We start from the raw sequence: 26,555 nt of genomic DNA on the forward strand, positions 1-26,555 counted from the left end.
AATCTGCATCCACCACTTGCACTGGCAGCTTATTCCACACTTTCACCAACTTCTGAGTGAAGAAGATGCCCCTCGTGTTCCCTTTGAACATCTCACCTTTCACCCTTGACACGTGATCTCTAGTTCTAGTCCCACCCAACGTCAGTGGAAAATGTCTGCTTGCATTTACCCTATCTATACCCCTCATAATTCTGTATGACTCTTATCAAGTCTCCACTCAATTTTTTATGTTCTCTCGAGTAAAGCCCTAACCTATTCAATCTTTCCCTATAGCTCGGGTCCTCAAGTCCCGGGACCATCCTTGTAAATTTCCTCTGCACTCTTTCAATCTTATTCACATCCTTCCTGTAGGATTGGCTGTGAGGATCGGAGACAAAGGGAGCAGTCAGGGCAATAAAGACAGGAGGCTTGATAAGTGAGGGGGTGTGGGGCAGACAAGTTCTGTGGCCACAGAAGAGATATACGAATGGTGTGTTTCCTCCAGGGTGCCAGAGTCAAAGATGTCTCTGAGCAGTTGCAGAAACTACTCAAACCAGAGGGGTGTGTTGGTACAAATGACATGGGTAGAGCCTGAGATTCCCCAGAATGAGTGTAGGGAGTTGGAGGTAGGAAGCAGGGCCTCGAGGGTAGTGATCTCTGGAATACTCCTGGTAGCATACGCTAGTGATCTCAGAAGTAGAGGGATAGGCACAGAGAATGCTGTGGGGCTGTTCAAAAGGCAGGGGTTCAGGTTCCTGGCCCATTGGGATCACTTCTGGGGTAGTACAGGATTATGTCATGGGATAAAACAGTAGCCAGAGAGCAAGTAAACTCATCAACAGAATCAACAAACTTATTCGTAAGGCCAATGATGTTGTGGGTATGGAACTGGACTCTCTGACGGTGGTGTCTGAAAAGAGGATGCTGTCCAAGTTGCATGCCATCTTGGACAATGTCTCCCATCCACTACATAATGGACTGGTTGGGCACAGGAGTACATTCAGCCAGAGACTCATTCCACCGAGATGCAACGCAGAGCGTCATAGGAAGTCATTCCTGCCTGTGGCCATCAAACTTTACATCTCCTCCCTTGGAGGGTCAGACACCCTGAGCCAATAGGCTGGTCCTGGACTTACTTCCTGGCATAATTTGCATATTACTATTTAATTATTTATGGTTTATATTGCTATATTTATACTCTGTTCTTGGTTGGTGCAACTGTAACGAAAACCAATTTCCCTTGGGATCAATAAAGTTTGGCTATGACTAAGTCTGGTAAGTCGGGGAGCTGGAGACACTGTAAAAGCAAGGGAAGGAGTATTCAGTTCAACTGTATTTATTTCAAAGCACAAGGATTAACAGGTAAAGTGGATAAATTCTGAGGGTGGCTTTGCTTTGTTGCGGGCTGGGGTGTCGTAGCCATAATAGAAATGAGGCTGAGTTCTCTCAGGACTGTCAGCTCAATATTCCGATGCTGCTGTCCTGACACAGGTAGACGTAGGGGTGTATAGCCTTTGGGTAAGGCAGGAAGTAACAACAATATTTAGGGATGACATTCTCGGGAAGTTATGCAGTGAGGCCATATGGATAGAATTTAGAAACCAGGACGGGAGGGGCTGTATTACAGGCCTCACGATAGTTATTAGGAACTTGAGGAACAGGTGTGTAGAGAAAGTTCTCATAGTTGTAAGAATAGTAACAGTGTATTAGTGGGAGACTTTAATTTCCCCGTGTTCACTGGACTACCCAGAGTTGTCTGTCTGGATTTCAGCAAGACTCTTGACAGGACCCCACGTGGTAGACTTTTCTGGAATGCTAGATCCCACAGATTACAGAGAGAGCAGGTCAGGTGCATTCCAGATTGGCTTGGAGGTAGGAAGCATAGGGTGGTGGTTGAAGATTGTTTCTCGGAGTGGCACAAGGGTTGGTGTTGGCATTCTTGTTATTCGTCATTTATTCAGAGTACATTTATTATCAAAGAATGTATAAATTATACAACTTTGAGATTTGTTTTCTCACAGATAGCCACAGAGCAAGAAACCAGAACGAACCAATCAAAGATAAAAAGAATTAAAAAATAAAAGTAAAAGACCAGCACCCAATGTGCAAGAGAAAGGGGGAAGAAAAACACAAATCATGCAAACAATTGAAGCAGACAACAACATTCCGAACCAAAACTGAATCGTTGTAACTGAACCCCGGAGCAGCCTGGAATAGGCCCAAATCCTCATTTATTGGGCATGGAGCACAGCAGTCAGGGTAGTCTTCATAGCCTCAGCGCCATGGAGAAAGGAGTGACCTTCTCAGAGAACAAGTGAGATGGGCTGTCGCCCCAGATCCTGACACCCTGTCTTTTCAAGGTGCAGCGAAATGCTCCTGCAGTAGACCATGCTGTCCGGCGACTCACTCCAGGCATCAAATCTCCTCTGCCCGGGTGCTGACTTCTCCTCTTGGCACCCAGAGTGATCCAGCCTCACACCTGGGCCAGATGTACGGGCATTGGAACTCCAGTTGCAATGATTCTGCAACACACCACCTCGGCTCCCCCACCTCCCCCCACTGAACGCGCCTTGCCATCACTCAATCCTTCACTGTTTGAAGCAATAATTTAACACAATTTACCTCAGAAAAGGTATTTTTAGTGATTTTTTTAAAGTCAGATTTCTTAACTTTTTCACTACCAGTGAGCCGTTGCACGCATTTGGTAGTGCCATCTTAACCAGGATATTTTATATAAATGATTTGGATGTGAATACACAAAGCTTCATTGGTACGTTTGCAGATGGCCAGAAATTAGGTGATGTTGGCAACAAAGAAGGTTATTGTAGATTGCATGTTGATTAGAGAACAGTTAATTGGTCCTTAGCTGAGCAGAGTTTTTTCAGGAGAGAAGTGAAAATAGTAGGTCTTACAGTGCAGATTAAAAGGGGGATCTGTACAAGAGTTTGTCCACATTCCATGAAGGAACAAACAGAATTGCAAGAGAAGCCAAGTTCTTTTGGTCCTTGATGAGTCACATTTGACTAAAGTTAACTGGCCAGTAATTATTTGGTCAATTCCTTTTTTAAACAACATTATAATGTTAGCAGTTCTCTGGCACCACTCCTGTAGGCAGGAAGGACTGGAAAATAATGGTCAGAGCATCTGCATTTTTTTTCTCTAGTTCTCTTAACATTGGAGAAGCAGCTTCTTGGTTTCTCCATTGTCGTGCAAGACACCCATGCTGCTTTCCCTTCCATTATCATTCCCTGGTCTTCCGCCCTGTGGGGGTATTGGGAAGGACCTCACATTAAAGCAGCCAGAAGTGGGCTTGGATTGAGTTGGCATTTGAACTTTGAAACAAATGGGGAAAATTATGGATGAATTTGACCTACTATAGACATTCAATGCTGCCAGTTTACATCTGATGCATACTGCTGGTACATGACCTGTGCACCTGAGAGGGTGGTTATAAGCAAGGACTCTCTCAATATTTTGGAACTGCCTCGGCAAGGGCTTAATTAATCAATGTAGAGAAGGTGACAAGTCAGGTGTTAGACAATGGAATTAGTATCTCTCTCTTCTCTCTTCATGGGCCTTGTGCATTACACGCTTGGGCGATCATGGCTCTCCACATCGAACGATCTCATGCGGCGTCAATGATATCTCGCACACTTAGATCTGTTAGTTCTTCCACAGTGTCCATACATTTTCTTCTTTGCCTTCCTCTTCCACATTTCCCAGGCATACGGCCTTGTAATGTTAGGCATTCTATTTCTCCCTTTCTGATGACATGGCCCAGGAATTTAAGTTTCCTTTTCATTTAATGTTCTCATTAAAGATCTTTTTGTATGGACACGTTGGAGTACTGTCTCATTAGTTACCCTATCTCTACATGATATTTTCAGCATTCTTCTAAGAAACCACATTTCTGTTGCTTCTAAGTTGGTATAGATGGTGGAAAAAACAAATTTCTGGAGGAGCTCAGTGGGTTAGGTCACATTTTTGTTGGTATTGGGCAGTTCAAGTTTTGGGTTGAGACACTTCATTGGGGCTGCCAGTCCACAGATGCTGCCTAGTGTGTTCTTTATGCTTTAGATCCTAGCATCTGTACTCTTGTCTCCTTAATATCAATGGCATTTGGTGGCTGGAATGGATATGAAGGGCTTATTGCTGTTCCATGCTTCTAATTTTATAAACACAGATTATTCACAGATCCCATAAACATCAAGGTCTAAAGATTCAAAGTACATTTATGATCAAAGTATCAATGCAGTATAAAACCCTGAAATGTCTTCCCCACAGACAGCCATGAAACAAAGAACCATGGAACCAAACCATTTGCAGACAAAACATCAACTGCCCCCCCCCACATGCAAGAAAAATTGCACAAACAGCAATAAAAAAAATGAGTGAAAACACAGGATTTAAAACACAAAAGGTTCATTTCAGCACAGTTCAGCCCAGTGTTCATTATCTGCAGGTCACCCTGATTCAAAAATCACCCAAATGTATTAACAAAAAAACGAGCAACTAGAACCAGATATAGAAATAGAACACACCTTAAAAATGGAATCAAGTCTATAGATCCCTTTTTAGTAATCTCAGTTGAAGAGATAAGCATTCTCGGGCAGTTTGAGTTTTAGCAATAATGTCCTTTTACATCTGGTAATTTACATTTGGTCTTTTCCCATGTTAATGTTGTATCCATGAATCCTTCGTGCTGAAGTCATCACTTTCAGCCAAAATAACTATTCGCCTCTTTCTGCCTTTTCTGTTTAAACTCACTTGTTTCTCAGTTAAGTTTCCTGAAGTAACATTTGCCTTGGTCCACTGTAGACCAGTGCTCTAAGTTTTGATGCTGGGAAGTCAAAAGAGGAAAATGCAGTGATTATTGCTGAACACTGGCTGAGTTTAAGATGTCGCTTTAGTAGAGAGGTCTGTCTGGAAGGAAATGTATTTTGTGCAGATGTGCATCTCAGCCATTGATACTGGAAGAGCAAAATTGAGGGAAAAGGTAGAAATATGGTAGAAATTACCAGGCAGTAACTTGATGCCGCTGTGGGAATTAATTCTGAGGCACAGGTTGAGAATTTGCCGCAGACTGAGTTAATAATAGCCCCTGAGGCAAAGTAGTTCCAACAGATCTGAGATGGTGGACTTGAGGCTGGTTTGAAGGAAACTTTGATGTTGGTTAACAGACACTTTACTACTCCCTTGCAGGCATAATGCTCCTACAGGATTTTTTTAAAATCACAGGAGCATTGCTATTTCTTTTAAAGAACAAGCTGATTTCTTAGCGTAAAATATATAGTGGGTTGGAGAAAATATCTTGCACAGGGGTATAACTGTGTTGTACACAGCTGCATCTGTGGCTCCTACTTCACTGCCTGGTTTTGAACTTTTACTTGCCCTGGGTGGTATCCATGTGTAGGCTACTTGCACTGGTAAAATCATCAAGCAGTGCTGCTGGTCGATAAGATATTTAACTGTTTATCTTCTCAGAATGAAAATGGCAGAACTCCGCTTGGCAACTGGGATGAGCATCTTCAAATAAAACAGTGTGTTGCAGCTGACAAAATATTTGAAATGCTTCAGCTCATTCACAAGGTCAAGGCTGTTAATTTCCAGAAATGGTTTGTGCCATTTGCCACTGAGTTGTCTGACTTAACTCGAACCTCGTCTCTTGATGTTACCAGTGGATCTTCCCATTTGGGATCTCAGCTTGGAATGATTTCTGGTGGGGATGTTTAGGAGTAGAACGGCAGATAGGATCTTGCGTAGCTTTGGGAGTCTGAGGGTGCTTTGTAGTCAGGTGAAGGGCTACTCAAAGTATGGCCAGTCCTATAATATTGGAAACACAGTAGCTCGAAAGCACACAGGAAGCATATATGCAACTTGGCGTATAACCAGGTCATTTGTTGTTTGAGGGACAGATATTTCCCTGAACACCAGGGAGGAATCCCATGGTCATTTCACAAAAATGCCAAGGATGTTTTGCATCTGTTGAAGATCAGGCAAAGCTTTGATTTATTGGTATTTTTGATGATACAGCCCCCCCAAAAAAAGTGTTTTAAATTTTTAAGCCCTATCGTCAATTTCTCTTAATTCTGGACAATTGGTTTTATGCCATGTGATTCACAAGCTGATCATTTTTACATTTCCAACATTTCCCCTGTGTTCCTGAACCCTGATTCCATGTGCATAGACCTCTTTCAGGCACAAACTGTACCCTGATGGTGCTCATGCAGTCTTTGAAATGAGTCACAACCGATGCTGTGGGCTGGGCAAATTTCTACATAGAGCTGATTTCCTCAGGCAAAAACCCAATGGCTTGCAATGAAGATTCATCAGATTGATTTCTGGAATGGTGGGTTTGTCATATGTGGGGGTGATTGAATAGACTAGGCCTTTTTCCTCTGGAGTTTGAAATGTGAAATCACATTGAAGTAGACAGAATTCTGGAGATATCAAAGACTGAAGATGCTGGAATCTGGAACATAAAACTGCTGGAGAAACTCAGCAGGTCAAGCAGCATCTGTGGAGGAAAAAATTTTCAATGTTTCAGTTTGAGACACTGCATCAGGATTTGGTGGTCCTGATATAAGGTATCAATCTGAAATATGGATGCTATTTGACATGCAAAATTCCTCCAGCAGTTTTTAGGAACAGAATTATAGTGCTCAGCAAGCTTGATGTAGGGAGAATATTTGACTTGGTTAAATAGTCTAGAACCATGGATCATAGTCTCAGATTAAGAAATGTACAATTTAGGACTGATAAGAAAAAATTCTTCAATTGGCAAATCTTCAGAACTCTCAGCCGTAGAGCATAATGGAGGTTAAGTCACTGATTTCATTCAAAACTGATCATTAGTTTCTGGATATCAGAAAAATTGAGGGATATAGATAAACCACAGGAAAACTGAGGTGTGAGAGGTCCACCATCACCTTGATGATTGACAGAGTAGGTTCAAAGGACCAGTTAGGACTACTTCAGATAGTTTTCTTGTCATCTCACAGTAAACATGTAGTGCTATATAATGTTCATTTTGACCATTTAAATCACTCCCTAGTCCATAGGACATCTTTGTAACATGGAAAATGCTTTCTTCCCACTTTTTCTACAAATTCTGTCAACTTTTCTACACAATAGATTTTTAAAAATAATGATTAGATGCTAGCATTAAGTTTTCTGCACATGATGTCTTTGGTTTTAGTGTTGTAGTGACAAAAATGTTATTTCTCTTGGGAGCTGAATGATTTGCATCATCAGACCTGAATCCAGAAGTCACCTGTGTCCACTCCAATGGTTTGAGCGGAAAATTCTATGCCAACTTTCTGGGCAATACTGGAGGAGTGCAGTACTGTTGACAGTGATGAATTTTGGATAAAATGTTAAATTGAATGCCTGATTTAGGGAAAATTCTGCTTTTAGAAGAGCAGGGTAATTACCTCTGGTGTCCTGGGCAACATTTCCCTCCCTCAGTCATACTTCCTAGAAAAGGGTGACCTAGGTCTTTTGTGAATTTGCTGTACCTGAACTAGCTGCTGCATTTCCTGCATTACAGCTTAATTTTGAGTACATCAGGACATCCTATAAGGAAAACGACATGCAAATCTTTTAGTGAGGAGTTTAGTGTTAGTGCGTGGCTAAGTGGTTAAGGCATCCATCTAGTGATCTGAAGGTCGCTAGTTCGAGTGTTGGCTGAGGCAGCTTGTGTGTCCTTGAGCAAAGCACTTAATCACACATTGCTCTGCGACGACACCGGTGCCAAGCTGTATGGGTCCTAATGCCCTTCCCTTGGACAGCATGGAGAGGGGAGACTTGCAGCATGGGCAACTGCTGGTCTTCCATACAACCTTGCCCAGGCCTGCACCCTGGAAACTTCCCAAGGCACAAATCCATGGTCTCATGAGACTAACGGATGCCTATAATATTGTAAAGTGCCTGAAATAAGATCATATTGTATTATAGACAAGAATACTCTTTAAGAACAGCTGTCAGTAATACCAGACTTCTCTTTTGTACTCAGAAATAGATGCACTTCTTCATCTTGCCTTCCACTTTGCCTATTTGTCTTTTCCTCTGAAACTGATAAAAGTGTCACATTTCATGTGCTAAACAGTTACACAAAAAAAAGTCTTGGTGATCCAAATGCTCTTGGAATGTTACTGATACTGCTATTTGTTGCAGCTTGTGGTTCAAAGCAATTTTACATTGGGGAAAGGAAACGATAAGAATACCGAATCCGTCAACAGTGACATTTGTTTATTCAAAGAGGTCACATGAATGCACATGTTTATCCTTGGGACATCACTAACTTGACACAATAATGGCTCGCTGTCAGTTTTGTAAGCTTTTGTCGAATGCTTTATATTTGTAAATTGGGGTATTTCCACACGATGGTTAACACTGCATTGAAATGATGAACATCACCTCTATCAAAGTGAGGAGAAGTATTGCTGACACATTTCTGCTCTAATTAGTCTTTTAGGTGCTCAGTGGCGGGGAGAATTGCCTTATGCTGTAGTGTAAGTCAATTGCCCAGGTTATGGTTATTGCCCATATCCAACCATTTAAAAAAAAATAACAGCAAGCTTGTGATTTCTGCATTTGTGGCCAAAAGCATTTTTGGATTCATTTATTAATACTGACTTGTATTAATTGATTTTTGTTTCTTGTAGCAATAGAGAGCAAAGATACAATTTACTAAGATAAACGAGTGCAAAAGAAATGAAATGAGCTTGGGTTCATGGATCATGCAAAAATCCACTGACAGAGGAAAGAGCTGTTTCTGAATTGTTGAGTTATGGGTCTTTCGGCTCCTGATGGCAGTAATGAGAAGAGGGCATATCCCAATGGTGAGGGTCCTTAGTTGATGCCCTGTGGCACCACCTCTTGATGTCCTCGAAGGCAGGGATGGTTGTGTGCATGATGGAGCTGAGTCTTCAACCTTCTGCAGCCTCTTGTGATCATGTGCATCTGAGTCTTCATACCAGCTTGTGATGCAACCAGTTGGATTGCTCACCACCACACTTTGATAGAAATTTACAAGGATCTTTCGTGATTCATGGAACCTCCCCACTCCTCATGAAGCAGAGACACTGGTGTGCTGCCTTTGAGATTGCTTCAGTGTTGGGCCCGGCATCAACTCTCACGTGTTGATGCCTGGCACTCTGAAACTGCTCACTTTTTCCACTGCTGACCTCTCAGTGAGAACTGGTATATGTATTTGACCAGCTCCAACTCCTGGCTATATTTGTTAGATTACTGTGGCCTTGGTGTCCCTCTCGAGTTCAGTCTGAGAATACTGAGTTGTGGAGCCTCCCCAGCACCATGGAACAATGGGTTAAACTCTTTCAATTTAACAGAACAGATTTGAGTGTTGGCAACTCTAAATTTCCAGTTTGGTCTGAAGTATTATGATATTAACATATTTGCCAGCCAGTCAGGCAGGGGATTGTGACAGTTGTCTGAAAAAGATTGGAGTCCAGTGGTAGAAATCAGAGTAATTGCAGATGATGGAAATCTGAAGAAAGCCCAGAATATGCTAGAACTACAGCAGAATTGAGAGGATCTCCAGAGGGAGAAACTATTAACAGACCGTTAGAAGTGGGAAAAGGATTTTTTTAAAACTGTTGTGGAGAGGCAGCAGGAGGGATGGACAGGACAAAAGGAATAAGGCAAGGTGAGCAATTAGAGGGTGATTCTGCTTTGCCTTTTCTGTACTGATAATGAGGGCTTGAGAACCTGATGGGAATGTCACTCTGTACTCCAGGAAGTACTGAATTGGCTGAGCTGCCATTTTTTAGGTCCAAGTAAAATATCCCATAATTTAAAGAACCAAAGGATTATCCCTGGTATCCTGGTTCATGTTTACCTCTCAACCAATATCATTAAATACAATGGAATGGGGTTTAATAATGATTTGAGGAATAAATATAATGGCTGAAGCAGTGGGAGCTTTTTAAAAAATATATAAAAATGATTGCTAAGTTTACATTACAGACATCCCACCCTGCAAAAACTCATTTCAGAGAGGTAGCACCATCAATTTGCGGGAGACTCTCGGAACTTCCGGGAGAAGTGGGATGTCTGACATAATAATAGTCACAACCAGTTGTGAAGTGTTTTGAGACAAGTGTTTTCATCATGAAACTTGTTCTTGAAATTAGTGTTTTAAATACTTTGCCTGGCTCGCAGTAATGGAGGACCAAACTACTGAAGCTGCATTAATCTTTGACCAAACCTTCAGAGCAGTGCAAACTTTGGAATCCAGCCACCTATAACTTTCTCTGCAGGACTGTTAACTGATACACTAGTTAGAATTGTGCATACAGGCCCAACCTGTCCTGCATTTATTGAATAGGGAGCAAATTCCACTGCAAGAGAATGAAGAAAATAACTGGTTGTTTAAAGAAGTCAGGTGAACTGTTTGTGTCCCTGCATTTCAAAACGTTGAGTCAGCTTGGCTAAAGAAGTGTACTCTACCACTGTAGGGTTTTGTTGGCTAATTTATTTTTGATGTTAACAATAGGCTCTTTGCAAAGACCATTTGAATGCTCCAATGTGGTGTCAACTCCTCACTGAGAACAAGGAGGCAACATTTCCAACTGTAATTATGTTGTGCTGTAGACCCAGGAATGGCCCACATGTCAAATAGGACCTTTTTGTTTTGAAGTGCTGGATTGTTAATGCCTTTTAGACCTTCCTTTTGATGTGAAGTTGGACATCTTGTATTACTGGATAGTTGTGGGCATGGAACGTATAAGATTTTTTTTGTGTGTTTTGTCATTGGGTGGGTCTGCAGCCCGATCTTTCTGCTGCAAAGACACTGTGTTCAAGTCAGTGACACTGGGCAGCAAAATCCTGCCCTGGATGGTTATAATGGACATGTTCAGAATCAGGTTTACTATCACTAGCCCGTGTTGTGAAATTTGTTAATTTAGCAGCAGCACAATGATAATATAGAAAGAAAAAACTAAATAAGTAAATCAATTACAGTAAGTATACATGTATATTAAATAGTTAGATTAAAAGTAATGCAAAACAGAAGTAATATTAAAAAAAGTGAGGTAGTGTCCATGGGGTCAATCGGAATCAGATGGCAGAGGGGAGGAAGCTGTTCCTGGACTTCTGAATGTGTGCCTTTGGGCTCCTGTACCTCCTTCCTGACAAAAACAATGAGAACAGGGCATGTCCTGATTGGTGGGGTCCTTAATAATGGGCATTGCCTTCTGAGGCACCGCTCCTTGAAGAGCTCTTAGATACTACAGAGGCTAGTACCAAGATGGAGCTGCTTTACAACTTTCTGTAGCTTCTTTCAGACCTGTGCAATAGGTCCCTGTCCCCCCGCCATACCAGACAGTGATCCAGTCTGTCAGAATGCTCTATATGGTACATCTATAGAAATTTTCAAGTGTTTTATGTGACCAACCAATTCTCCTCAAACTCCGAATGTTATATAGCTGCATCGATATGCTGGGACCAGGTTAGATCCTCAGCGATCTTGATACCCAGGAAATTGAAATGATTCACTCTCGCCATTCTGATCCCTCTGGGGATTGGTTTGTGTTTCCTCGTCCTATGCTTTCTGAAGTCCATAATCAGCTCTTCGGTCTTACTGACATTGAGTGCAAGGTTGTTGCTGTGAACTTTTCAGAATGTTTTCCTCAAATATTCTGTTTTATCTCTCTCTGCTAATCACTTAACCCAAATATCACATCTCATCAAAAGGTGCGTCAGCTGTGACCACAATTCGATGTGATTGTATCTTCTGTGGTTACACAGCAACTAATCTTTTACTTCATCCCTTCCACAATCTAGGGAGCTGAGGAGTCTTTCCAGGTGAAGCAGTGATTTACTAGAATTTCTTTTGTTACACTGGAAAACTTAGTGTGATTTCCAAAGTCGCTGGAGAAAATGAACCCAGATTGCTTGGCTGCTTTGCAAGGCTCCTCCATTCAGTCTGCAAGTTGCCTGACCTTCAGCAGTTCATTTCTCATGTCTGCAGTGGTTTCAGCCTGTGTAGGAGGTTTCACTTCCTTAATGAAGACTAGATCTATTGTAAAAGGGATGAAGGAACGAATTCATCTTTGGCCGTGAGAGCTTGTGTACACCCAGGAGACTAGTCTCTTAGATTACTGATATTGTATTTTTACTTTATTAAAGCTGTGACATGTGAAACTAACATACAAGTTTTTAAATGTGTCAAGAATGTGATAAGCTGCTTGATTAACACTGATAGCTCGAGTGATGTCATGTGAAAAGTTACGCAACACAGTAAACTTTTAATTGATGGAGAGGACTCCTTTTAGACTGTGTTTGCCAGCAGTATTGAGGACCATATCAGAGAAGGTGCACTTAAATTTGTTGTAGGAGCTTTGTGACAATAGAAGGGATATAAGAGCACTATTTTGTTTTCTTTTGACAGTTTGCTTCCTGGATTGGTTGAGTTAACTTCCTCCACCCACCTCCCCCCCACCTTCTTACTTTGACTCATCTTTTTATTCTCCAGTCCTGATGAAGGGTCTCGTCCCAAAACATCAACTGTTTACTCTTTTCCATAGATGCTGCCTGGCCTGCTGAGTTTCTCCAGCATTTTGTGTGTGTTGCTTTGACTTCCAGCATCGGCAGATTTTCTCTTGTTTGTATCTTCCCTTTAAATTGTAGATTTTGGCTGTGTGACATTAGGATTGTTTAAAACCCTTACAAAAGCTGTTGCCGGGAGTCTACTACAGCAGAAGGGATGCGAGAACCATGTTAACATGGTGCAGGCTGTTAATTTGTTAATTGTTCAATAAAACAAAATTTTCAAACATGATCAGAAGCAGGTGTACTGGGCTGAGGTATTCTAAATGGTAAGATGAAGCTGGCATTTTCAAACTATCATGAGATAATCAAGAAGGAAGAAAAATAAGTTAGTTTCTTTTTGGATGATCTGCATAACAGCTATGTCAAGTAAATATTTGAACAAATTGTAATAAATGGAAGCATGTTAGGTCTGTAAGGAAGTACTGCAGTTTCATTGTCAATGAAATTCCCAATTCTAGGCCGGATACCTGATCACAGGTTTCAGTCCATTTGCTTGTTTTAGATAATTCTGTGCTCTGAGGGGCAGCATTCAGTCAATAATCTGCAAGCGTTTGTGTTCAGCATTCCACAGAACAGTAAGAATTACTTCCAGGTTTCACACATTTCAGGCCTGGCCTGTATGAATGGTAAGAGCAAAAACAGTTCTGTGTTAGATTGTCTTAATTTTTGCAGTACATTGGTTTTATTTAGTTTTACTTGTATCCATTAGGGAAAACTGATCTTGCTGTTTGGTTTATTGACCAAATGTTTTTAGTGCTTGGAATTCTTCAGCCACATTCCTGGTAGTCTGCACTGTTGACAGTACACGAGCTACAGATTTTTCCTCCACTTCACATCCTCCCACCTCCCTCTTTCATATCCTCCAAGCAAGCTTTGGGGAGGTCTGTCTGTATTGGAAGATGCTGTTTAGAAAGCCACCCATGGCCTCACTAAACCACTGGGGACAAACTTGCCTTTCTGGTCTTTTACCCTCTTTCCATTCTGCCTTAAATGAGTATCACACATAGAGAGATTACACTGGACAACAAATTTTTTTTGAAAGCGTTGCTTCCTCAGCAATTTTTTGTTTATGATAGACTGGTGTGAAGCTCAACACAAATATAATTTCAGACTACTTGTATCACTTAGGAATTTGGAGAAACAGGAAATGAACTTTTATTGAGTTTAATTGCATAACGGTGCTGATGCTTTGCAATAGTTCAACTAAGCTAAAAATGTTTTGATGATTTCAATTTATACTCGGTGCCTGAGGCCTCTTGCTTAAGTGTCCAACAATAATCAGCCAGCATTGATGGGATTCCGGTTGCCCTGATACAGTTTCTCCATGGCTGCAACGTCCTGGTGAAACCTTTCACCACAAAACCTTTCACTACAGCCCCAAGATTTGCAAGGAAGAAATCTAAGTGGGAATGCAGAAAATGAATCCTTAGTGACATGTTGCACTTCATGGTCTTGAATACTTGAAGCATGTTGTAAACCAGCTGCATGTAGTCTGGTGCTCTGTAGTTGCCAAGAAAATGTTCAACATCATCCTTGAATGCCTTCCATGTGATTTTCTCTGGTCCCACTTGAAGTTCTTCGAATTGTCTGTCATTGACCTGTTTAATTTGTGGACCAACAAAAATGCCTTCCTTAATCTTGGCATCAGATATTCTAGTTTGAATTATGAATTGAAATAATAAATATTGGTGATTTTTTTAAAAAAATGGGGCGATAGGGAAATTTCATTGTGCTTTTCATGATCAGCAGCCCAAAATCCATGAGATACAAAAGTATTCAGAAAGAAAAATCTTTGTTGCCCAATATTATTTGTAATGATAGCAACCCTTTGGATTGGAATAAAGAACAGAAAATACTGAATCTTGGAACAAGCTTTTTAATTTTCATGTTTCTGTCTTCGTGGTGAAGGCTCTTAAGAGTTTGAAAATATGCCACACTGGTTGTCATGAGGACAGGAATGTTCTGAGATATAGATGTTTTAAAAGGGACAGGGTGGATGGAAAAAATAGTGGGTGGAGAGGCATTGCTAATCAGGGATAGTCTCACAGCTGCAGAAAGGGAGGATGTCATGGAGGGATTGTCTACAGAGTCAGTTTGGGGGAAGTCAGAAAAAGGAAGGGAGCAATAATTCTTTCGGGAGTATTCTATAGGCCCCCCTCCCAAGCAACAGACACTGAGGAGCAAAACAGGAGGCAGATTTTGGAAAAGTGTAGAAGTAACAGGGTTGTTGTCATGGGTGACTCAGTGTAAGAGGTTTAAATATAGTGGATTTTTTTAGGTGTGTCCGAGAAAGATTTCTGATACTGTACACAGGCTGACTGAGGAAAGGCCACACTGGATCTGGTAATTAGCCATATACCTGGGTCAGGTGACAGATCTCTCAGTGGGTGAACATTCTGGAGATGGTGACCACAACTCCATGACCTTTGCAATTAGCCTCAAACAGGTTTAGGAGCAGACAGTATAGGAAAGTATTTAATTGGGGAAAGTCGAATTATGCCATTAGGCAAGAACTTGGGAGCATAAATTGGGAACACAATTGAAATGTGGAAGTTGTTTAGGGAGCTCCTGTATAGGGTTCTGGATAGGTTTGATCCAGTGAAATCAGAAAAGGATGGGAGGGTGAATGAATCATGGTCGACAAGAGTGGAATATCTAGTTGAGAGGAAGAAAGAAGCATTCTTAAGGTTTAGGAAGCAAGAATCAGACAGGGCTCAAGAGAGTTACAAGATAGCCAGGAAGGATTTTAAGAGTGGACTTGGAGTTAGAAAAGCACACAAGAAGACATTAAGTAAAATTAAGGAAAACCACAGTGTTCTGCATGACTGAGATGAACTGGAGGATGGCTAGAGTGAGGGTAGGACCGATTAGGGATAGAAGAGGACATGTCCATGGATTCAGAGGAGATAAGAGAGGTCCTTGATGAATATTATTGTATTCACTAGTGAGAGGAACCTCGTTGAATGTGAGGACAGTGTAAAACAGTTTTATATGCAGGAACACTTCAACATTAAGAAAGAGGATGTGCTGGAACCCATTAGATTTAAGTCCCTGTTGCTACTTGGGTTATACCCCAGATTACTGTGGGAAGTGAGAGAAGAGATGCTGCACATTGTGCAATGATCCTTCTGTCCTCACTGGCCACAGGAGCAGTATAGAAAGATTGGAGGGTGGCAAATGTTATACCTTTGTTCAAGAATAAGTAATAGGGATAACCCTGGGAATTGTGGACAAGTAAATCTTGTGTCAATGGTATGTAAACTATTGGACAAGGTCCTTTGAGACAGGGTTTATGAGTATTTGGAGAAGAATAGTCAGATTAGAGATAGTCAGCCTACCTTTGTGAGAAACAGGTTGTGCCTCAAGTCTGATTGAATCCTTTGAGGAAGTGACAAAACAAATTGATGAAGTTAGAGCAGTGGATGTGGTGTATATGGATTTTTTTTTTAAAGTGTTTGACAAAGTTCCTAATGGTAGGCTCACCCAGTCAAAGTAACACATACAAAATCCTGGCAAAACTCAGCAGCTCAGGCAGCATCTGTAAAAAGAAGTAAACAGTCAATGTTTCGGGCTGAGTTCCTTCATCAGGACCTGAAAGGAAGAGGGAGAAGTGTGGATTCATAACTGGCTTGCCCACAGAAGGGAGAGGGTGGTAGTAGATGGCAAGTACTCTGCCTGGAGGTCAGTGAATATTGGTGTTTTGCAGAGATCTGTTCTGAGACCCTGTTCCTTGTGATTTTTATAATTGACTTGGGTGATGAAGTGTAAAGGTGGTTATCAAATTTGCAGATGACAACAGTTGGTGGTGTTGTGGACAGTGTAGACGTCTATCATAAGTAACAGCAGGGTATTGATAGGATGCAAAGCTGGACTGAGAGTTCAATCTGGAGAAGTGTGATACACCTTGGAAAGTCAAACAAGAAGGCAGTATATAGGCTTAATGCAGGATTCTTAGCAGTGTGGAGGAACAGAAGTGTGGGGTCACATTTGTAGATTCTTCAAAGTCTTTGCCAAGTTGATATGCTGTGTTGGCGTTCTTCAGCTGGGATTAATCCCAAGAGCCAAGAGATAATGTTGCATCTCTATAAAACACTGGTTTGACCACACACTTGGGGTACTGTGTAGTTTTCTGGTTGCCTCATTGTAGGAAAAATGTGGAAGCTTTAGGGAGCAGAGGAGATTTCCCCAGATGCTTCCTGGATTAGAGAGCATATCTTAAGAGGAAAGGATGAGCAAGCTAGCGTTTCTTTGGAGTGAAGGAGAGTGAGAGGTGATTAGATGGAGGTATATTACATGATGAGAGGCATAGATGGAGTGTGCAGCCAGAGATTTTTTTTCCCCAGGGTGGAATGGCTAACATGAGGGGCATCATTTTAAGATGACTGGGGAGGGGGTGTCAAAGGAAGGCTTGTTAAACAGAATCGTGAGTGTGTGGAATTCAGTGTCGGAGATGGTGGTAGAGGTAGATACATTGGGGACATTTAAGAGCATCTTGAGCACATGCATGAAAGAGAACTGGAGGGTTATATGGGAGGGAGGAGTTTGATCTTGGAGTAGGTTAAGGTAGGCACGACACCATGGGCTGAAGGGCCTGTGGTGTACTGTTCTAAGTTCTATGTCAGCTGTCAGAGCAATCCCATCAGTTTCTATCACCCTCCCCCCTCCACTTGTTCCCCTGTAATTTTACTTTCTCTCTCACAGCAATCAATTACATCCTGGTTGTTCTGCTAGCTCCTGTTTACTGAGGGGGCAAGCTCATAATTGTGCAGACTGTACCCAAGGTCAGGTTCAAATCAATGGAGCTATGAAGCAGTAGCACTTTGTGACACTGTGACAGCCCCATCTGTAGGGAGAAGAACAACAAAGGAGCAGGTTAAATGCAGACTACAACTGTTAATTAACTTGCCCAGCATCTCAGGCAGTGTGGGTGGAGGAGGAAAACTGGAGTTGATATTATAGGTGGATAGTCTTACAGCAGCTCTTGCCAGATCGGGTGCAATTTAATGTCAAACCTCAATGACTTTAATGAGCCTAAGTGCTAAGAGAGCAAGGTGCTCTTCCTCAAGTTTGGGTTGGGCTTTGGAACAGTGCAGGAAGCCACAGTAGAATAGTGAATTAAAGTGGCAGGCAGCTCTAAACCTGGGCTCCCCTTGCAAGCTAAATGGAGGCATTTTGCAAAGTGGTCACTCAATCTGCATTTGCTTTAAATATAGAGTTGACCATGTGATGAACACATTGTAACCAACTAGACTGGAAGAAGTTCAAATAAATATCTGTTCTACGGACTGGGTCATTGGTTGAGAGGGAAGGATGAGGTCAAAGAGCTGATACTGTGCCACCAGAGGAGGTGCAGTCACCTCACACTGACCAATTAGTTAATGCATCTTTTGATGGGATGTTATACTTGGGTTTATGATTCAAAGTTCAAATTAAATTTAGTATCAAACTGCATATACGTGTGTTACCATAAACTACATTGGGATTAATTTTCTTGCAAGTATTTAAAGGAAAAAGAAATGCAATAAAACTTGTGGAAAAACTACATAAACAGACAAAGACTGAGAACCAATATTAAGACAAACCGTACAAATAATTGAGAGTATGAGTTGTAAAGAGTCCTTGAAAGGGAGTCTATGGGTCATAGAATCAGTTCGGAGTAGTGGTGATTGAAGTTCTTTATGCCAATTCAGGAGCATGATGGCAAGTAACTGTTCCGAAACCTGGTGGTGTGGGACTTGAGGCTTCTGTACTTCCTGCCCGATCGTAGTGGTGAGAAGAGAGCATGGCCTGGATAGTGGGGTCCTTTGGATGCCTCATTCTTGTGGCTATGCTCCATGTAAATGTACCCAATTCAGCAGCTCGTTTTGAGTGCAACATGAATATCCTTAGGTTGCATTGCTTGCTATGACTCTCAAAGGACATTGCACACCTTGGGTCATCAACGATGGCTTTGATTCCACATTTGTTCTATTCCACTGTAACCTTTTGGTTGAAATTTAATGTTTCCTAAGACTTGTCCTGCAACATTACAGCTTCATTTGAGTTTTGGTGCATTGCACTAAGAAAGTTATGAACTCAAGTTTCACTCCAGAACCATGAGCTCAGAATTGAGGCTCACTGCAGGACTGATGCTGAATTCATGTCCCATCAAATGGATGCATGGCATCCCTCGACATTCCTTTTAAAATCAAGCTAGAGTGTCCAGTCCCTCAATAAAATCACAAGTACAGGTTATCTGATCACTTTGATGTTATTTGTGCAGTTTGGTTTCTTGTTTAAGACTGTGGATAATGCAACATTTTTTAAAAAAGATTTAGAAATGTTGTGAAAGATACTATATCAATGCAAGCTCATAGTTCCAGTCCTGAAGAAGGGTCTCAGCCCGAAATGTCGACTGTTCGTTTGTTTCCATAGGTGCTGCCCGACCTAGGTTCCACCCATACTTCGTATGTGTTGCTCCTAAATTCAGGGTCGCACTACTTTGTTTTTCCTGCAAGTAGAGAGAGATGATTTAAAAATAAATTATTAGTGAACTATGTATGATTTTGGTGTTTTTAGTGGTTGATCTTTTACAATGTGTATGACGGGAATCCTGATGTATTGTGAGTCTTCACTATTAGTCAGCTAATTAAATAATTTAACTTTGGATGTTATCCTTGTAGCAGTGAATCATTTTGTTCTCGCATCACTTTAGTAATCTGAACAGTTACATTATTTAAGAGTAATTAGCGGTCTGTGGGAAAGCTGATGATTGGGAAAACAAATTGTTGGCTTTGGTCTCTCAGCTAGCTTGCCTGAGACTAAAGTTTCTCCCTCAAAACTTCTTTTTAAAGAAACTTTTTAAAACCAACCTGGCTTGTTATTTCCTTCTGTAGATCTGTATTGAGAAAGATTTCACTGGTAGTGCTCTTCACTTGGACATTTTACAGTGTTTAAGCTGCTGTAGCAATGAGAAGTCCTATATGCAGTTATTCATAGCACTTCCTGCTGTAGATGCAGAGTTGATGTTTCTCAAAGCTGCTGGACACTTGGTGTCAAAATTATGGTCAGCCATTCAAGACATGGGTGATGGGCAAATGTTTACCTACAGGATAGTGAATCTTCAGGGGTCCCCACTCTAGTTGTGTAGGCCGAGACACTGAGTATGTTCAAGGGATCAATGGAATTTTCAATATTAAGGGAATAGGGTTAGTACAGGGGAAATATTACTGAGTTATTGTGTTAAATAGTGAAATAAAATAGTTGCTGGGGCTGAATAATCTGTTGCTTCTCTATTAAGTTCTGTATGTGAATAGCAGAAGGTCTTGGGGTTTGGAGCAGAAAGGATCCCTGGTAATGTTTCAATGAAGAACAAGGGAATGGATTTAGAAAAAATGCTAGGCTATGTAGGAGGGAAGGTTAAGAGTAGGTTAAAAGGTCAGCACTATATCATGGGCTGAGGGGCCTGTTGTTTTCTATGTTCTAATAAACTGTAGATAATGGGGAACTTGTGTGGCGCAAGAGTAAAAAATAGGGGATTACTTCACTGAAAGATGAAGTAAACTGTATGGCCTACTTTTCCTGTACTGTGTAATACTTTTCAGTGGGTTTTTAAACAGGGGGAGAGTCTGACCAAGGATTTCCCTGGCACTGAATGTGGATAACTAAATGTCTTTGCAGTTGGAGTAGCAATGTTTCAATGAAGAACAAAAGCCATCTCCCTGTTGCTCTGACCCATACTTAAATCTCAGCTGCATTATCCAGAATTAACCTAATTAGCCATTTTCATTAATTGCAACTGACTATCAACAGCAGTGCATGAGATGTAAAGAACTTTAGGATATCGTAGAATTGTGAAAGATGCTAAAGAAATGGTTGTCATGTTATTAAGCAGTGGATGGCAGACTCACAAAGCCTCCATCAGTGGCCTTCACTATTCTCAATAAATTTCAGCTGGGCCGGCTCATTTCCTTTCAGCTTGCCCAAGTTTCTGTGTGAGTAATCGTGCTCTATTTTATGCAGATCTGTTTGGCTTTTGAGTGGTTTGTGCTGGAAAGCGGTTCAGGTGGCCATTGACTAAAGTTATTGGGATTGTCTGTGATGCCCTGTCCAGTTGATGAGCTCAGATTCTTGTGCTCTAGGTTTACACATGTACACTGCCCATCCAGATGGGAATTCTATAGAAAGCCATTCAGTTCTTTGTGTCTGCTGGGCTATTATTGGCTTTTCTCCATCTAATGGTCCTGAGTTCTCAACCTTTAATATTTGCAAAATAATTGATCGGTATTAGTTTTGATGTTTCCAATTGTCGCTTATAGCGTACCCCCATTCCTGAATGGGGGAAGTAGAGAGCGTACAGGAAATTTGCCTGACTCTGGGTTGGCTTGAGATTTTGGGCATTGGCAGTTTGTGCTGCCATTGTTCCTTTCCTGTCACACTTCTGAATGGAAGGGAACACAGTGGTGCATTGACAGAGAAGATGTTCATGTGCCTGGCCTTTCCGTTGATCTGGTAGCTGTCAGAGCCAGCTGCTTGATGAATTTCTGTGCATTATGGAGTAAACATGAATACTGAGTCCAAATAATAATCAACAGGGCAGGAAACCTGCAATACCCAAACAAGTATCACAGTGCAGCAAGTTCTGAAAGTGACTACTGACAAAACTTATCTCTGATATTTTTCCCCAAGTAGCAAAATAGAACTAATTGTGGTCTAACCAAAGTATTTTAGTTGGAAGTAATATTTTCTGATGGAGAGAGAAAATTGTGCAGTAACATTTATAATAGTGACTTTCATAACACAAGGCATGCAAAATGCTCCTGAAGAAGACACTAGCCTTCTCAACACGGCCGTCTTCCCCAAAATCAGTGTGACAATGAGCAGCTGATGTGTTTTGGTGAGGTCCAAAGAGAGAAATAGCTTTCAATTCATGATGCTGCACTACTAAATAGTAGCATTGGGATGGCAAGCAAGCTTAGTACAGGAGAGAAGGGCAAAGATATATGACATATAGGGGTATTGGTATCTCTGTATCAGCCCCCTCCAAAAGAGAAAAAAAGGCCAGTATTAATGTTTTGCTGGTTGCAATTGCAAAAACCCGAAGTGCCTTACCAAAACTGAAGTCTCTTTTGAGGTTTTCTCACCCATGAAAATTGCCCCTCACAGTATCACCTGCACTGCTGATGCCAAAATGAGATTAGTGACTCAGTTTTGAAATTCGACATGCTGCAATACCTTGGCTTTACATGGTACCCTGAAAATATCAGTCCCCAGGTTCAGGGCTGGACAGCAGAGTCAGGGAAGCAATAAGAAATGTGCTGTGCCAATGTAGAGTCGGGCCAGTGCAGAACAGAGGCTGGAAGAAATGCTGAGTGAGGGAAAAGCCTATGAGGAAAACAAAGACAACTTAGACAGGATTGACAAATTCATCTGACTCTACAGATCCATCTAGCTCATCCACAGTTGAAGCATTTGTCAATGTCTTTGTTACCTCCAGTTTTGACTTTTCTAATCCTCTTCTGGTTGTTCTCCCTTGAGATATCATCCATCACCTTCAGCTTAACTACCACCAAGTCCTGCCTACGCACTATCGCTCTGTTTACTAGTACACTGGCTTCTGATTATTCAATACATCTGTCTTGAAATTTTTGCCAAGGTGCCTTTATGGTCTTGCCATTTGAATGGTGAGTGGCAGGGGTAGAGTGAAGATCTGTAAGAGAGATGTGGGTGTGGGTGGTAACTGGTTTATGATGGGTGGGGCCTTCAAAGAAGGGCTACACTATGGGGTAATTATGGACCTACTTGTAGACGGCTCCAAGTGCCAGAGCTGATGGTTTCAAAACTGTTTGGAGAGGTACTCTGTTACATTCAATGAGATACGACTAAATATACACATGAATTCTGTGGGTGTCAATTCTGTGTTGCTTACCATTGTACATAAAGCCACCTTTTGTCATAAGAATATCATAAACCTGCATGGCCCAGCAGCATTTGGGGGCCAGTCAGGAAAATGATCAGCTCCTTTGAATCCTGTCCTTAGAAATGATCATGAATCCAAGCTATATAATTACACGGCAGGCTCTGTAATGGCGAACTTGGCTTGTATCTATCCACAGTCAAAATACAGCAGTTAGTCAAAGCTTGTGTGCAATTTTGATTTTTCTACTATACACCAGTAGTTGCAATCCCACTAGTGCCTTGAGATGTAGGGTCTTGAATCATACTGAAGAGATGCTCATTCTACTGATTTGATGCCATTCTTTACCAGCAGAGCTATGCCAGCCCCTCTGCCTACCTTCTCATCTCTGTGATACAATGTGTAACTTTGGACATTCAACTCCCAACTACAGCCATCCTTCAGCCACAATTCAGTGATGGCCACAACATCATACCTGACAATCTGTAATAGTGCAACAAGATCATCACCTTATTTTTTTATATGCTCATGCATGTGGCCAAGTGGTTAGGGCATTGGACTAGCGATCTGAAGGTCGTGGGTTCGAGGCTCGGCCGAGGCAGCATGTGTGTCCTTGAGCAAGGTACTTAACCACACAATGCTCCAGTCTACCCAGCTGAGAATGGGTACCGGCAACTGCTCGGAGTTAATCTCGCGATAGACTGGTGTCCTATCTGGGGGCGGGGGTGGGGGGGTGGTCTCATACTATCAGTCGCTTCATGCCACGGAAACCGGCATAAGCACTGGCCTGATGGGCCACAAGGCTTGTGACAGACTTTAATCTAAAAAATTAAAATTGAGATATAACACTTTGAGTGCTATATTTGCTACCCTTTTCAATTGGTGCATTAGGGATGCAGAATACTCACCCTGCTGTCTGCAATTTTGTCCTATCATCTGCCTGTCCATCCTGGCAGCCCAACTGCATGCTATCTTTGCTTTCTTTCCATCGACCTATCCTGAGTCCCTTCATTCTCGTTCCCAACCCCCTGCCAAATTAGCTTTAACAGTGTTGGAGAATTGGAAGAAATTAGAAATGAGGATTGAGGACAAGTTAAGTTGTGGCTGAGCTGTGGACCAGTAGTGGTCAGGGAGCAGTGGGTGAAGAGTATGAAATTTCAGCACGAAGTACTGAATTTTTACATGCTAATTCTCATTTGTATTGCAAACTGGAACCTGGGATCTCATGAATGCAATAAATTTAGAGGCATTTTTGCATGATACTCTGTGAAGCGAGCAGTAATGTGTCAAGTTGAGATTTATGGAACCCTGAACACCTTGTGGATAATATCATTGGTGCATACACATGGCCTAAGTTTTTGAACGTCTTCATTGTCAGGCAGCATCCTGATGCAGCATGAAGTTACACGATGCATAGGGTTCAGGCACTTGTCCAACCAAACCCTGACTTCCATCTTGCATCATCTGGGGTAACTATGCTAGATCTGTGTATTGAATTGGAAGGGAAGTAAAGAATTGTCACATGTATCCTTTGCAAAATGCAATGTAATTATCTTTAAAACTGTAGTGCACGTGTTCCAGTAAAGGATGTAGCCACTTCTCCTTTGAATGGTAATGTGAAAACAGATGATTATTTTTTCCTTTGCATCCTGGAGTGAAGATAAATATTGTTCAGGATGCTGGGGAGAAGTAGTGGAAGAGGAACAATTAGTCTCACCTGAGAGGGCATTAAAAAGTGAGATTATTTAGCAATGAAGTGGGTCTTGGGCACAGTCTTCTGACTGGGTGCTACTACGCAGAGATAACATTCTGGTGAAGGCCAGGTGCCTTGTTTCAGAAACTGGGGATGTTATTCTAGTTGCTCTCTATCTCATGTGCATATCATTTCACATTGACTTTATAGTTGATAAGGGACTCTACTCGGCAGCTAATGTCTTCTGTCAAGATCCCACAATCACAGGATGTTTAGGTGATGTTACTCAACTTGTGTATTTACCTTCCGGAATTGGTGGGTTGTGCGTTTGGGTGGGAGGGGGCTTTTAAGTTAAGTAATTATCTGATCCTTACAGGTCCACGTGAAAAGGGAGGCAGCCGTGTTGTGTTTGTTGCCATTGGATGCTGTTCACCTGAGTGAATATCCACACACCTTCAAAGAAAAGAACGTGTAGAGCGCTGGCTCTTGGTCTATAAGGTGAGTGCAAAGCAAGAAATAACCATGACTTCGACATAGTACAACATCCCAAAGCTCTTTAAATAGCATTTAACACTACAGCATTAAAGCAGGTGTATCAGGATAACTGTAAGGGGGAGGGTGGCTTTCAGAAAGGAAATTTTGGAGATTAACATCTGGACACTTTGGTGCCATTCATGGCATTGCAAATAATACTTTTTTGTATTTTCCTGCTACAGAAAGGAAATAGCATTAAATCGTGGCTTAAATAGCAACTGGAGAATATTGTAGAAGGGTGGTAGGCAAAATAATAATAAACGACCAGTATGGGGAAGCATATTATAATACATGTCTATGACAGCTGAGGCATGCTACTTGTATATTGGTATCTGTGACTACTCCAGTTATCCATGCTTGTATCTAGTTGCATTTTTCGTCTATGAGCCTCTTCAATCTCTTTCTGAAGTTCCACTAATTACATGAATTAAGGCCTGATTTAAGATGGATATTGTGCTTTACTTTCTGGAGTGGAGTTTCAACATCCTAAGATCGCCACTGACAGATTCCCTAGGATCGCCACTGACTGATTCCCTAGGATCGCCACTGACTGATTCCCTAGGATCGCCACTGACTGATTCACTAGGATCGCCACTGACAGATTCCCTAGGATCGCCACCGACCGGATCCCCACTATCAAAATCCTAGGATCTCCATTGATCAGAAGTTCAGCTGGACCAGCATTAAATACCATGGCTACAAGAACAAGTTAGTCATTAGATATGTGCAGCAAGCAACTCATCTCCTGAAACCCCCATGTCTTTCCACCATCTACAAAGCACAAGATGGACACATAATGGAACACTCCACTTGTTTTAGTGTGAACAGCGCCAAAAGTTGTTGAGAAACTCAAGACCATCCAAAGCAAAACAACCTGTTTGATTGGCGCCCCCTTAATCTGAACATTCATCCTCTCCTACTGGTCTACAGTGGAATCAATGTACACCATTTACAAAGTACAGGTGTCCCCTGCTTTTCGAACGTTTGCTTTACGAAACCTCACTGTTACGAAAGACCTACATTAGTTACCTGTTTTCGCTAACAGAAGGTGCTTTCACTGTTACGAAAAAAGGCAGCGCGTGCCCCGAACAGCTGCTCTCCCCTGGATTGGGAACTGCATTCTAGCTGGCATTGCTTAAACACGAGCTTGTGAGCAGCCGTTAGCAAGATGAGTTCTAAGGTATGGAAAAGCCTGAAAGAGCTCGTAAGGGTGTTACATTTAGCGTAAAACTAGACATAATGAAGCGTTTCGATCATGGTGAACGAAGTAAGAACAAAGTGAGTTTGGCTTGTGGAAGTTGACAAAGATGATGTTGAAGAGGTTTTGGCATCCCATGACCAAGAGCTGATAGATGAAGAGCTGATGCAATTGGAAGAGGAAAAGATAACAATCGAAACCGAATGCAGTAGCGAACGGACCGAAAGTGAAGTCGTCCAGGAACTGAACGTGAAGCAACTGCATGAGATTTTCGCTGCAATAATAAAGTACGACTTTAATTTTGAAAGGGTATGTCAGTTTAGGGCATATTTGCAGGCTGGTTTGAGTGCTTACAAAGAACTGTATAATAGAAAAATGCGTGAGGCTAAGCAGTCAAGCAAACCTTCCACATCAGACGACGAACCTTGACCTTCGACATCGAGGCAGGCAGTCACTGGAGAAGATGACCTGCCTGCCCTGATGGAAACAGACGACACCTCAGTGTCCCACCACCCCAACCCCCGGGCCGCTGACAGATACCGATCCGCTGCCTGGAGGGAGGGGGCCACTGCACCACCCCAACTTCCGACAACTCAGCCTAACACACCATCATCAGTGTGCTCGATGTCTTCCCGATTCCCGTAAGTGATACTACACTGTACATACGTTATTTCTACTTT

General features: G+C 41.8%; 1 protein-coding gene across 2 annotated transcripts in view; it reads left to right on the forward strand.

Moving 5' to 3' along the window:
• lpar1 (lysophosphatidic acid receptor 1) overlaps nt 1-26,555 on the forward strand; it is a 106,771-nt gene that overhangs the window by 17,146 nt on the left and 63,070 nt on the right. Inside the window, exon 2 of one of the 2 annotated variants that reach the window (XM_063048987.1) lies at nt 24,520-24,641. The exons of the other annotated variant lie outside the window; for it this stretch is intronic. The gene's annotated coding sequence lies outside the window, so the exon portion shown is untranslated. The remainder of the gene's footprint in view (nt 1-24,519; nt 24,642-26,555) is intronic. 2 annotated transcript variants of the gene reach the window in all.

Source organism: Mobula hypostoma, chromosome 5 (assembly GCF_963921235.1).
Source record: "Mobula hypostoma chromosome 5, sMobHyp1.1, whole genome shotgun sequence".
NCBI lineage: Eukaryota > Metazoa > Chordata > Chondrichthyes > Myliobatiformes > Myliobatidae > Mobula > Mobula hypostoma.